Raw genomic sequence first — 12,657 nt, 5'->3', positions numbered from 1 at the left:
CAATACCTGTATCCTAACCTGAATTACAAAACTATACGGGAAGGGGTCAGTTATATAAAATGTTGATACATTAGCACTCCAGATCCCACAAAACTTTCATTTAAACAGAACTTTGCCTGTGACTCAAACCCTGGACTAACACATACTTCACTAAAAGTCTAAGCATTTGTCTTTGCTGTTGTTTTGTTTTTAAAAAGTTTTAGTTACTCGGAGTATACTAGGAACAGAGCAGTTTACTTGTAGACATGGTAAAATACATATTCCACACCACGGAGCTTTATAGAGCTATGGGAATGAATGTTATGCTCTGCTGTTAAAGAAATATTACTCCTTTTAACTCTATCAGGATGAAGAAGAGATACCACAAGGCAAAGTTCGCTGTTGTTTTTTTTTTTTTTCTCCAGAGAGAGGGAAAAAAGTTATAGCAGCTGCATTATCCAAGAGTGGACAGCTCTCAACTTGGGACCCACTTTTGCACAGCACACTGTTTGCAGGCTGAATCAATACACAGAGACAGACTCTCCTTATCTAGGATAAAGGCAGGCTAAGCTATAGTGTACATATTGTCCCCTGCAACAAAGCCTGGGACCCACCCAAGCAGAGTCAGCCCAGGTCCGCTGCTCATAAAGCCAAGGAGCTACGGAGCTACCTTACCTCACAACCTCCATATTTCTTGGGGGAGCCAGCCCGGGTGTAGCACCAGCCCCATGCCGACTCCCCGCCACTGGAACCACCCTGGGAAACGCAGGGCTAGTAGGGGCCCAGCACAGCTCTCCCCTGGGCAGCCCCTCTCACTTCCCCTAACAACTGCAAAAGCAGATTGGGAAGCCCAGTGAAAAGGCACAGCCAGAGCAGCTCTACAAAAGGCAGCATCTCCGAGAAACACCCAGCACTGTGCAGCAGCTACAGAGGACCAGAGCAGTACTGTGGCACAGAGGTCTGCTCAGTACAGAACCAGCTGGTCGTGGAAATTGTAATTCTGCATAGAGCTTGAGAGAGCAGCAGCTGTGCTGCTTCCTCAGTCCAGCTGGGACCTGACAACACTGCTGGTTCGGATGCACAGTAATAAGCACTAGCCAATAAACCTTGCAGGATCTGAGTTGACTTTGCATCTACGCATCTATTACTCAGCAATCCAGAGAAAATCCCAAAACAAAAGCAAGTATTGACTATACTTAGGCATTACAAAAGGTCAGAAACAAAATAAAACAAACAAACAACAAAAAAAAAAATCAGTCTTAAAGGCTGGATTTGGACCCTAAGCTGACAGCAGGCTATCTTTGATACAGCCAGCAGGCTTTGAAGTATAGCAGCCACTAATAGCTCAACATATCAGGATTGAGCTAATAGCAACTTACAGTTGGTCTTTTCAGAAAGTACAGAGGATAACCTACAACCTGCAAGTTCAGGCTTTTACTCCATCTGCACCAACAACATCCCTGGTACTGTATAAAAAAAAAAAAAATCTGGGTTTTTGCAATTTTTCAGAGTTGAGAAAATCTGTTCCGCTTGGAACTTCATGGTTAACTATAATTAAGGCACTGTAACACAAAGCATTGAGAAGAGGTAAACTGCAATTTTGCCAATCCTAAGAATTGTTTCAGTAGACCTATATAAACTACCGGGAGTCAAATGTTAAGTACTAAATTAAGTCTGTCTTCACTTTTCTAGTTTCTGACTACTAACATCAATAGTATTTCCTAATACCGGTAGTTTTTCTACCAGGTAGACTTCACAGGCTAAATTTAAAAACACATTACACCGATTACTATAAACTGCATTTCACAATTTCTTTTGGACTTTGGCAACATTCCCCCCCAGTTATTAAAGCAAACCTTCGAAAGACCAACCATTATACTGAGAGTTCAAAGTAACTGATATCTGCCTTCATTAAGATAATTAAGGAAGAAAAGCAGAAAAGACTGCTTTAATATGGATTTAAGCAAATACTCGTATGTAACTGGAACTTCGTACTTTTTATTGTGTTATTAACAATTACTAGACCTTATCCTAGTCCTGCTTCATTTGAATACATTTCAAGAATGCCCAGCTTAAAGCAAAGGAAACCTGCAAGAAATTCAGCCTTTTCTGTTCTTGACACCTAAATTGCCTTCAAGTTTAAGAGCACAACAGAAGAGATGATGAATAAATACAAGTAGTTTTGCACCTTACCTGTGAAGTATGTCTCAGCTACTTTTACAGATTATCCTTCTGTGAAGAACAATCTGTCTCCACAACCAGTTACTCCAAAAGGAGATCCTCCACTGCAAGTCTGCATGTTTTAGACTCCAATTCTACTGATAAATTTACCTTTTGCAGAATTTCTTTTGCCAACAGTGCTAGATGTAAGGATAGCAAATACCAAACTGCTTCGGTACCAGCACATTACCCAATTTCCAGACATATATATTCTCTTCACTATTACTATTATTTTTAAGTTCTATTTTGTGACTGAAAACTGTACGAAGAATAGTACAGAAGACTAATACAAAGCTTATCTAGAGATGGAGACTTCATGTTTGTTTGGTAGCAGTATTAAGACAAATAATGATCTTTAAAATCATCTTACTCATCCAAAAAGCAAGCCCTTTTCCTAAAAGTCAACACTCTCAGTTGTTAACAAGTTAACTCTTTCTCAATGCTGCTAATACTCTTTTTTGGGAGTATCAGCTTGCATCCAGCCTTCTATAGTCAGAATTTAAAAATTACCACATACCTTTTGAGCATTGTAGATTGGCACTTGTGGTTAACACTGCCACAGTCCCCGTAGAGTTGAGACTCAGGAGAGAAACTGGAAATGGCCATTTTTCCATCTCTACTGCCACCAACCCACCCAAGATTCCCTTAGCAATAAGGCTGAAATTGCCTTTAGAGGAAGGATTCCTACAGACAAGGCTTCATATTTTAAGTCCTGTTAGTTGAAAAACATTAACTGTTTTTAGTCATTGTTATTTTCCAGCTTACCTAGCATTTAAGAATCACGTTGTCTGCTTCAGCGGATATATCTTCACTCTCAGCAAAGCCCATTACAGGGGATTTTTTGGTGTTTAAAGTCTATGCATTTTAACACAAATTTTAATTGTTAAATTGATCATGAACACTACTAAATTTATGACCCTGAAAAGCTTCAGTTGGCATAACTGAACTAATTGCAAAATGAAGTTACAGACTTGTGACTTATCATAATTGTGAGATCCTTCCCTAACTTCTGTATCCAGAATTGATTTTAAAAGCATTATGGTAGACCTTGTGGCTCCAGTATCCCTAAAGAAAAAAAGCACACAAGCTTTGCAAGTCACCTCTATTTAAATAGATAGTCCTCACTGTGTACTTACAACTTCTAATTACTTGATTTATTGTATTTTTTTTCCTCTCCTTGAAGTGTCTTTTGAACACACCCTTTTGTCTTCAGGAACTAATGTATTTTTTTAACCCCTGAAAACAAGAAAAAAAAAAAAAGATCAAACTTAAAGTAAGACCGTGGGAGGAAGAAGCTTGTCTTACACTTGCCTACTCCAGGATCACCGCTTACATTAACCTAGCGTGGGACCCAAGAGCCACAAGGTAGAAGATTTTTAAAGAACAGTTTTAAAGCAACACATTCCTCCACTCATGTTGCTCATACCTCTTTGGTGCAGACACCATTATCCCTGTGCTAATAAAACAAATCACTTCACTGGAAAACAACCACGCACCGAGTCCTCCAGTGCTTTTGCAGGAAGATTTTCACCTGCACAATTTAGTCAGAGGCCTCCAGAGCCTGTAGGTCAGCAATCGCTGTGAAACCAGCACCTGGTCTTTGACCTACAGCAGCGGCAGGCAGCAAGTCCTCCTGAAAGCACTTGTGGGATTGAAAGGAAGGGTCCTGATGTAAAGGGACAAGAGCTGGAAACCATATCCAGGTAAAAGCTTCCTCTTAAGCTTGCCTGTTCTGAGCAAGCATTCCTCACTGAGGAAGAAGCAGGACATGTTGTTTCATCTACTCAGTATGAAAACGGACCTTTCCAGGATAAGATCTGCCCTTTTAAGTCTTCTAAAAGTTTTAAGCTTTTAAGCTTTCTCACTTGGAGAAGAATGGAAAACTGGGTTTGACAAGAGGAAAATTAATTTTATTCATGATCAAGTTTTATGACACGAGGAGAAGAGAAGGAAAAAAAAAAAAAAAACCACTCTCAATATCAGCTTTAAAAAGGTGGACTTCATCCAGATTATTTCAGAATCAAACAAAAAAGGGCTCTCTCTCCAAAAGCCTCACACAATGTTTCTGCTAATACGCATTCTCACTTTGAAGACTCTCGGCTTTTTTCCTAGTTCAATTTCTATTAAACTCTTCCCTTTGAAACTAACCTGTTCACATTCATAGTGAAGAGCTTTTCTGAGAGAAGTCGCATCAGAACAGTTGCCAAGTCAGAATCTGAAATAACTGCTATGAGAATTAAACAAGTTGGATAAACCTAGCTGGACTGAAGGCAAGTCACCAAATTCATTCTCCCTATAATTTAAGAAAGTTAAATGAGTTACATAAGTAATCATTTCAGGAGGGAGGATGTCAGAAAATAACTTGGATTATCAATCGCTTTCGTTACCCTAACACCTCCTTTGCATTAAACAGTGCTCAAAGGCATCCATTTTTATAGCTTTCCCCAGGGTCAGACTTCTCTGCAGCTGTCTTAAGGTATAGCTGTAGGACTATCTCCATGCCTAAACACAAGTCTCACGCTTCACTTTGAGGCAGCCCATTCTGACACCCATCAGCAGAACCCCTGTGCCCATGTACAAGCTATTTCACAGGGATGAAGGCATCAAGGAATTAAAAAAAAAAAAAGTTTCACAAAACAATGCAAGAGTTACTTGCCAAATTCAGAAAGAATTTTGATCTTAGTCTCCAGCAAAACAGGGATGGGTTATCTGATATTGCTTTGCTTGGAATAGATAAAGCCTCTGACTTTAAAAATCTGAATGCCTGTCCATACATAGAGATTTAGAAATTACTAGAACAACTGGTAGATCTTTTCTAGAAACACCAGAACACCCACTTTTGAAGGCACCATCATAAGAATAACCCCTCATTACTTTAGGCATAAAAATAAGATTTACCCAACACACACATACAGCTTATTTGATCACCTTTACAACATTAACACACAGACCTGACAACTCCACTCAGCAAAAAGACCGAAATCACAGCTGTGCCACAGCAAATAAGCTCTCCATTTGGTGTCAACACATCAGAATGAGGTGGGTAGGGAGAAAAGTACACACTCATTTCTCAAAATTGACCACTCCTAGTAGAACTCAAGCCCAAATAACATCCTATCAGTGAATTACTAATACTAACAAATTTAGAGGCTTTTAAAGCAAAGAGTAGGAATAGATTACAGTGTTTAAATGGCAAAAGCACCTGGACTTTATAATGGCACACACAGTTCTGCATCCACAATAAAACTGAACCTACAACAGTTATACTGGGAAGTTTTGGGCAAAACCAGAGTCCTTTTAATAAAATCAAAGCATACACAATCCCATTCAGATTTTTCTAGATCAGCTGTCCTCATCACAGAGCTAAACAAACTGGGAAACCACCTATTTCAACTCTGCTGTTTACTGCCTATTTAAAGTCAGACTTGCACACAGCAATGGTCAATCACCACATTTTAAAGAAAAAGAGACTGCAAACTAACAGAGCCAGAAAATTCCAAAGAAATGTTAAGGATAAAAGTACTAAGGTATAGCTGAATAAACACAGCAAGCATCTTTACCAGGAAAACAGATCAAAGTCTACTTAATATTCAGTTTCTTCTCCCAAGTTATACGTAACACACAAGTTTACTTCAAAATAACTTTTAAAAACAGTGATTACTTGGCATTTAGCATCACAGGGTATTACAGAAAAGTTGGCTGGAGCAGACTGAAATTAAACACTCCCTCCTACCCAAATAAATTTTACTGAGTCTATAATCATACAGCATTTCTTTCATGGCTAAAATTCTTTAGCTCTTCCATAAATACAAGGTGTTTACCGCACTAATAACTGGTCCACGTGATGAATTTTCAAACTTAATTGAGCTCAGCTATACTTTAGCTTTCCTTGCACAGGCTGTTTAAAGTTAACAATGGTTTTTTGGTTTTTTTCCAGAAATTCTGTGCTCTTAGCAGACCTTGTTTAGGGACTACCAGGCTGATAATCAGCTACGTTACCAGTCCAGATTTGGGTAGCTGGTACTGCTACACCCTTTTGCTAGAAAGGTAAGTGGTAGTTAACATTAAAAGGTACTGACATGATGCTTCAGTAACACAGAACACAGTAAGAGACTGACCATGTCACAGCTATAGCATGTAACGGGTTAGATACAATGAAGCAATGGTTCCACATCTTTAACAAGCAAAATACAGACTTTTACAGATTGTACCGAACAGTTAGGGCAAGTGGCTGCACCTGCACATGCTGCTGCCTCAGGGTTTCAAGCAGAGAAATACAAATTCTGCTATGTTTGATGCAGCCTTTCTGAAAGCAAGAGCTGATTAAATGAAGAAATTTGAGAAACTAACATATAAATCCTTATTTCCATTACAGCATCTGTCTCAAAAAAAAAAGAAAAAAAAAAAATCAATGCTCACTGAGCTCTCTGTATTGTAAGAGGCAGCTCCTGAAATAAATAAGGTTTCCTAGGCAGACAAGAGGGCCGTCCTCCTCCTTCCCCCAAGAGGCAGGGAGAAGAGCAGTCAACAATGCCGTGAGATGAAAACGGACATTAAGGACCGACCCACAAGCAATAACCTCCTTCCTCTCACAGCCTAAGTTTTGCCATTGCTCAAGCTTTTGCGTAAGTGAAGTTCCCTAACGCACCTGTTCCCACGCGAGCCCAGCACTTGCTCCCTCTAGTCATGGCTACACAGCTCAGGCACCCGAGAGATCTCCTCAAAGCTGGTCCTCCCCCACCACCACCCACCTAACACTAACCTACCTGTCATAGGACCAAGGAGCCCTCATTCACGTACCAAGTAACAGTGTTACATGTTACATCCATACACTAAAGAGGGGAAAAAAAAAAAGCGCGCCCCACAGCCCCCAAGTCAGTCACCACAACTTCCACCGCCCTCTCCTCCCTCAGAAGGGGGCCCTGACAACTGGCCTTGAAGGTCATGCTTGCCCTTGGCCCACCTCTCCAGCCCAGTGCATCTTTTATTACTTTTTTTGGATTGAGGAACATCTTCAAAGTGATGACGTACAACACTTCCCCCTCAGAAAAAGCTGAAACACTACTTTTTCAAGAGCAACTCCTTTTTGTTTACTAGTTTGTGCAACTTCCCCCCACCCCCAAACGCACAACCTTCCTTTCTGCTCTCCTGCCTCCCCAAAAATCATCAGCATGCTACTTCCACATGGAAATCCAAGCTAGGTTTAACTAGCTGCAAATGACCTCTATTCCTTGCACTGGAGAACCTAAACTGATGTAAACGACGATCCCTTCACATTTAAGACCAGCTTGCAGGAGGTGGCTGTACCAATCCAACTGCCCACTGCTCCCCCTAGTTCCCTTTCTCCCTTACACCAGCATTTGCCAGACGACTCGGAGACAATCCAGCTCATCACAGCAGCAGAAAGTACTCACTTTTTGCTGGTTTCATTGAACAGCTATGGTTTATGAAGGAGTCAAACACAAAAGACGCAGCAGAAGCACACGATGGGCAACGAGACCACTTCTTCCAGTGGCAGCAAACAGTCAGGTTAAGAATTCACGAGGTACCCAGGGCTACCCTTAGACATCCTCAGCAGTGTCGTTGCCAGGATCAAAAATACTTGTTGGTGAACAGGACTTGCTTGGGAAATACATTTTTGAGCTTACAGCTCACACCCTGGGCTGTTTCTCTGAATGTCATAACACTGCCTAGAGGCACATCTACCACCTCCTTCAGTGGTATTTTAGAAGGAATGACCCATGAACCACAGAAATGTTTTAAACTTCAAAAGAGGTTTACAACTATAAACCCCAAGGGTTATAAGCATCTTGCAGCTTAGAGTGTGGCACCTTACCCCTAGGAAGTAAGAGGACTCGAGTCTCATCTCTGTGTTTTATTTGCTACGCTGAGCAGTAAATACTCTTTCTTTTCAATGACATTCTCACATTCCTAACTTTCCACTGTGCACCACACAGAAGAACCAAAATATGATTCACAGCCCTGAGTCTAGCACGTCAAGAACCTAAACGTTAAGGTTGCAAAATTGAAGTCTTCTGGATTTAACCCCAAATAACCGATTAGCAAATAGATCTGTAGAACAAAATTAAAATTAAGCCAGATCTCAAAAGTTTGTCTTTCACTAAAAGAATCTGCACCTTTCTCCTTGAAGTTTCTATGGGAGAAGGTTAAGGAAAATAAGAAGAAGGAGGAAAAAAAAAAAAAAAAAAAAAAAAAAAAGAGAGAGGATCCATCAACCAGCTTCCTCTTCAACAAACCTGTGCCACACTGTGGAACATTTTAGTTTGCAAAATCAGCAAAGAATTTGCAATTTTCGTCAACATCCTTTACTTTCTGTGTACCACAAGAATTCTATTTTGAATGAGTCCTACATATTGGATTTATTTCACTGACTGAACACAATTATACAATCTGCTACTGTCCTGCCTCTCCCCCTTCCTGTTAACCTGAATTTCTGATATTCAAATGTTCCATTAGTCACAGCTAAAGAAACGTTCTGCTACCTGCTTAAAGACCACTACACAATGATACCGACTTACTACAAAATAAAGGAGAATTTTAAGCACGTTAAACTATTCTGATCGCCTTTCAGATAAACTGTAAGCTATATTTCTATTCCCAGAAAGATGAGTAATAAAAACCTTAAATAGATGTGAAGAACTTCCCTAATTTTGCCTTGGACAAGACAGAGTAATAAAATATGTTACAATATAAACAGCAACCACCTCACACATTTTCCACGTGTCTGAACTTAAATGATCCCAACTCCATTAGGAAATTATAACTGTAAGAAAATAATATACATTAATGACAGTTCTCTTGGTTAAGTCCTTTACAAATGTTATTGGGACTAAAGACTTGTGAGAGGGGTATAAGGAACATGAATTCCTATCTTCAGGAAAATAAAAACAACTTCTAAAATGCATGAAAAGGAAGAATTAGCATTAAACCCCAGGAACTTCTGTAACCCAGTTCCAAACTTAAAACAGCAAATGAAGTCCCCAAAGCAAACATAAAATTATGCAATATCTAATTTAATAATGCGGCTTGCTTTAGCACCTAAGCATAAACGAGATTGATGTTCGTACGCTCCATACCAGGATTACCTGGGGAACATTACTTTTTTTTTTTTTTTAACAGCCTGTTGAAGCTAAATAAGTACTCATTAATGACACCTGACATGGCAACTACTATTTGTTTGTTTTTGAAAGATGAAAACACTTAATGTGGTGCTTCTGAGAAAAAAAAAACTAAACAAAAAAAAGTAAAAACCAGGACCATCCTTGCTATTTCCCTAAACTAATAATTGTCTTCAATCATTCTGACGTGCCTAAAAGAAGCAAGAGCTAAGAATTACCAGGATTCAACAAACTACTTTGCTTAGACCTTAAGAGCTATTAAGTTCTGAGTGGAAGGGCTATTCACAGTTCCCTGTAAACAGCCGTTGAGAGAAGCAATTCCCAGCTATTTCTTTGCATTGGCACCATTCCCCAGTTTCTGAAAACAGAATGTCCCAAGAATTAGGCCTGCAGCTTTAAGCCAGTATTGTTTAGAGCCCTGCCAGCTATACGTGCCTCAAAAATGCTGCACCACATGGTAAACCAAGAAAAGTGCAGTGTAAAAACACAATTTTCTGCCATGAACTGCTGGTAATATCCACAAATGCCACAAAGTGTATCTGAAGGCAAGTCCTGGAAAATGGAATTAATTCTAATCTGAATTTCAAAATACTACGGCTATAGCCATTTTACACCTACCACAGAATAGCAGTCCTCAGGATTTGAGGGTGATATGATGCAAGACTGGCAGATGCCAGTCCCTTTCCACAGAAGAAACTGGGACAGCAATTCACAGTAGATTGATCTAGCATCTCTGCACAGAACTAGACCGGACATAATGACATCTCAAATAGATGAGTCAACAAATCATTAGCTATTTCATGAAGGTACAGGCAAACGTAGTTGCAACTAATCAGTTTTTATACATCTGATATGTCTCTCAGCAGAAAGACGCATATGAGAAACTTAAAAGACCATCTTTGAAAGATGAAAGGAAGCTTATGCAGAATTTACCTAGACCAAACACTGAGGCAGTAAACTGAACAATAAGCAATCATTTATGTAAAATCCACATTAAGATGACTGGAGTAAGCATATTTGTACATTTTCAGATGTAACTGGAGCCAGAGACAATGTGTAAAAAGGAACAAAAAACCCAACCCCATAACCTAGCTCCACAAAAGTAGTAGTTTTCCAGTCTTTGTAGAAAATCTGAAGGAAGGAAGATTTTGGGACTACTTTTTTTTTTTTCCCCCCGTAGGGTAACATTATCATTAGCAAGATAAACTGTATCTTCACAATCACCTCATTAACCATTTTAGCATTTGCCTACATTTTGCCCACACCAGTTGATTCCATTTCCCACTTGATCTAATGCTGTAAAAAGCAAGACATCCATTCAATTACTACTATTTACCTGTGGTTAGGGGGCTGCGCAGCCTTTACTTGAAGAAACCCCTAGTTCTAGGGCTATTATGTGAAGGGACAGAACTAACTCTGGCCACTGGATTGTGATACCCTGTATGTGGAGCAAGGGCTAAGGCAACGAGCAGAACCCAGTTGGTTCATATAACATCTTGCCATCTACTAGAAGCAGACACCAAGACAATGTGGTCGTAGTGAGGACATCTACCCTCACTGATGGATTTGAGATGCGTTCTCGTCTCTGAAACCTACATCCTATGGCAAGACAATCAGCAGTTGGCTGCTCACACAGCCAGAGCTACAGATGCCTCTCTACTGAAGAGGCACGGAGCCATTGTTACCTGTGCCACGTTATTGGCGGCCTCTCTCCTATGCAGAGATCACTTATGCCTCTAGAAGAAACTCCAGGGAAAGAGCTCCTGAATGCATAATCTTCAGCTCAGGTGGGACCTTTTGAGGGCGAGGGAGGCAGGCAGGACCACTTCCAAAATGTACTAGCTCACAGTATCATTACCCACATGCACCGGATCCGTGTCACTTCCTTTGAGCAACAGCGCAGCCCCTCTGCTCTTTCTCCCCCACCCAAAGCTCCAGTGCTAGCGCTTGCACAAGTGGAAACAGGGAAATGGTCCTGTTGAAAACAAACTTGGAAAAAAGAAATCATTTTTATCATTTATTCATTTCAAGAAAGGAATATACAATCAAACAGTCCCGGGATGCTAACCTGCAATTCAGAAGTGCAAGAAGTTTACCCATCATCAGGCAAGCCTCGAGATAAGTCACGATCCAGCATCTCAGACGATTCCAGGATACATCACATTTCCAAAAAGTTTTACCTCTGAATATCTATTTTTTCAGAAATGCAGGAGATGAAAGAGAGTAATAACCTGTCAAATCAATCAAATTCCTGCAGGTGCAAGACAATATCCAAGAGGAGAAGGCAAGCCATTTTGTGGAAAACTGTTTTTTTCCAACCAAGTGACCATACTCATTCACAGCAAAGCACTGCAGTACATTAACAAGAAATTAAGACAGTAAATTGAGGAATAAGGAAATTAAGACAGACTCAGATAAATTTTCATCCTGGATTTCCTCAAAAAGAATTATTTTGATCAACTTCTTTATCATCCTTAGGACTTTCAAAACAAGTAGAACACCTCCACAATTCACAGGACCTCACTGTATTTGGTGTATCTATATTTCTACTTCAGCACTGCCTGCCTCAGAAGAAAGGAAGAACTAAATCTACAGTACTAGAACAGCAATTTAACAGTTGTTAAATTAGTATGTGTTAAGAGATTAATGCTTTTTTTTTTTTTTTCCACTTGAATGATGAATATTGTTTTCTCTGTAAGATTTGCAGAATTGGGTCCTTAGCTTAAAGTCAACAAATACTGTAGGCAGAAAAACCATGTTGACTTTTTCTAGTTCCCGTTATGTTCCCAGTTTGTGCAGGGGCCAAGATACTAAACACTCTGGATATGACTACCTTGAGAACAAACTCTTGCACACAAAGTAAATGCTGTCCAAAGTAAGAGTTAATTACACAGAAAATAACTGATTACAACTGAAAATAAAACTGAAGTACAGGACCATGTCTGAAATGTGAGGTAATGGACATGAAACTGTATTATGTCTGTATCACCAGCTAACTAAGATTGTGCATTTAAGCCATAAAGGGTCATTTCTGAGGCACAAATTCTGTACTTCTAAGAGTGAGGAAAACTTTCAGATAGTACTATGCATACACGTCTTTAAAGGGATGTGCCCTACTTTGCTAGACAGCAGAGAAATATTTATATATTTTGGCTGTTCAAGTTTGTGCCAAGTCAATCTTACAAGCTTTCTTTTAATGCCTTTGAACAATTATGAACATTTATATTGCAGTATTGAAGAAAAAAATAACAGTGACCTTATTTGGAGGATAACACTCACAGACACTGAGTACTCCTTATGAAAATCCAAGGCATGAAGT

General features: G+C 39.7%; 1 protein-coding gene across 11 annotated transcripts in view; it reads right to left on the bottom strand.

The window, feature by feature from the left end:
- Nucleotides 1-12,657, bottom strand: part of NUMB (NUMB endocytic adaptor protein) — a 100,155-nt gene that overhangs the window by 80,313 nt on the left and 7,185 nt on the right. The gene's annotated exons all lie outside the window — the stretch shown is intronic.

This window comes from Nipponia nippon, unplaced genomic scaffold (assembly GCF_047370975.1).
Source record: "Nipponia nippon isolate SJK-2023a ecotype South Korea unplaced genomic scaffold, ASM4737097v1 scaffold_10, whole genome shotgun sequence".
NCBI lineage: Eukaryota > Metazoa > Chordata > Aves > Pelecaniformes > Threskiornithidae > Nipponia > Nipponia nippon.
This window is presented reverse-complemented; position numbering and strand designations above follow the sequence as displayed.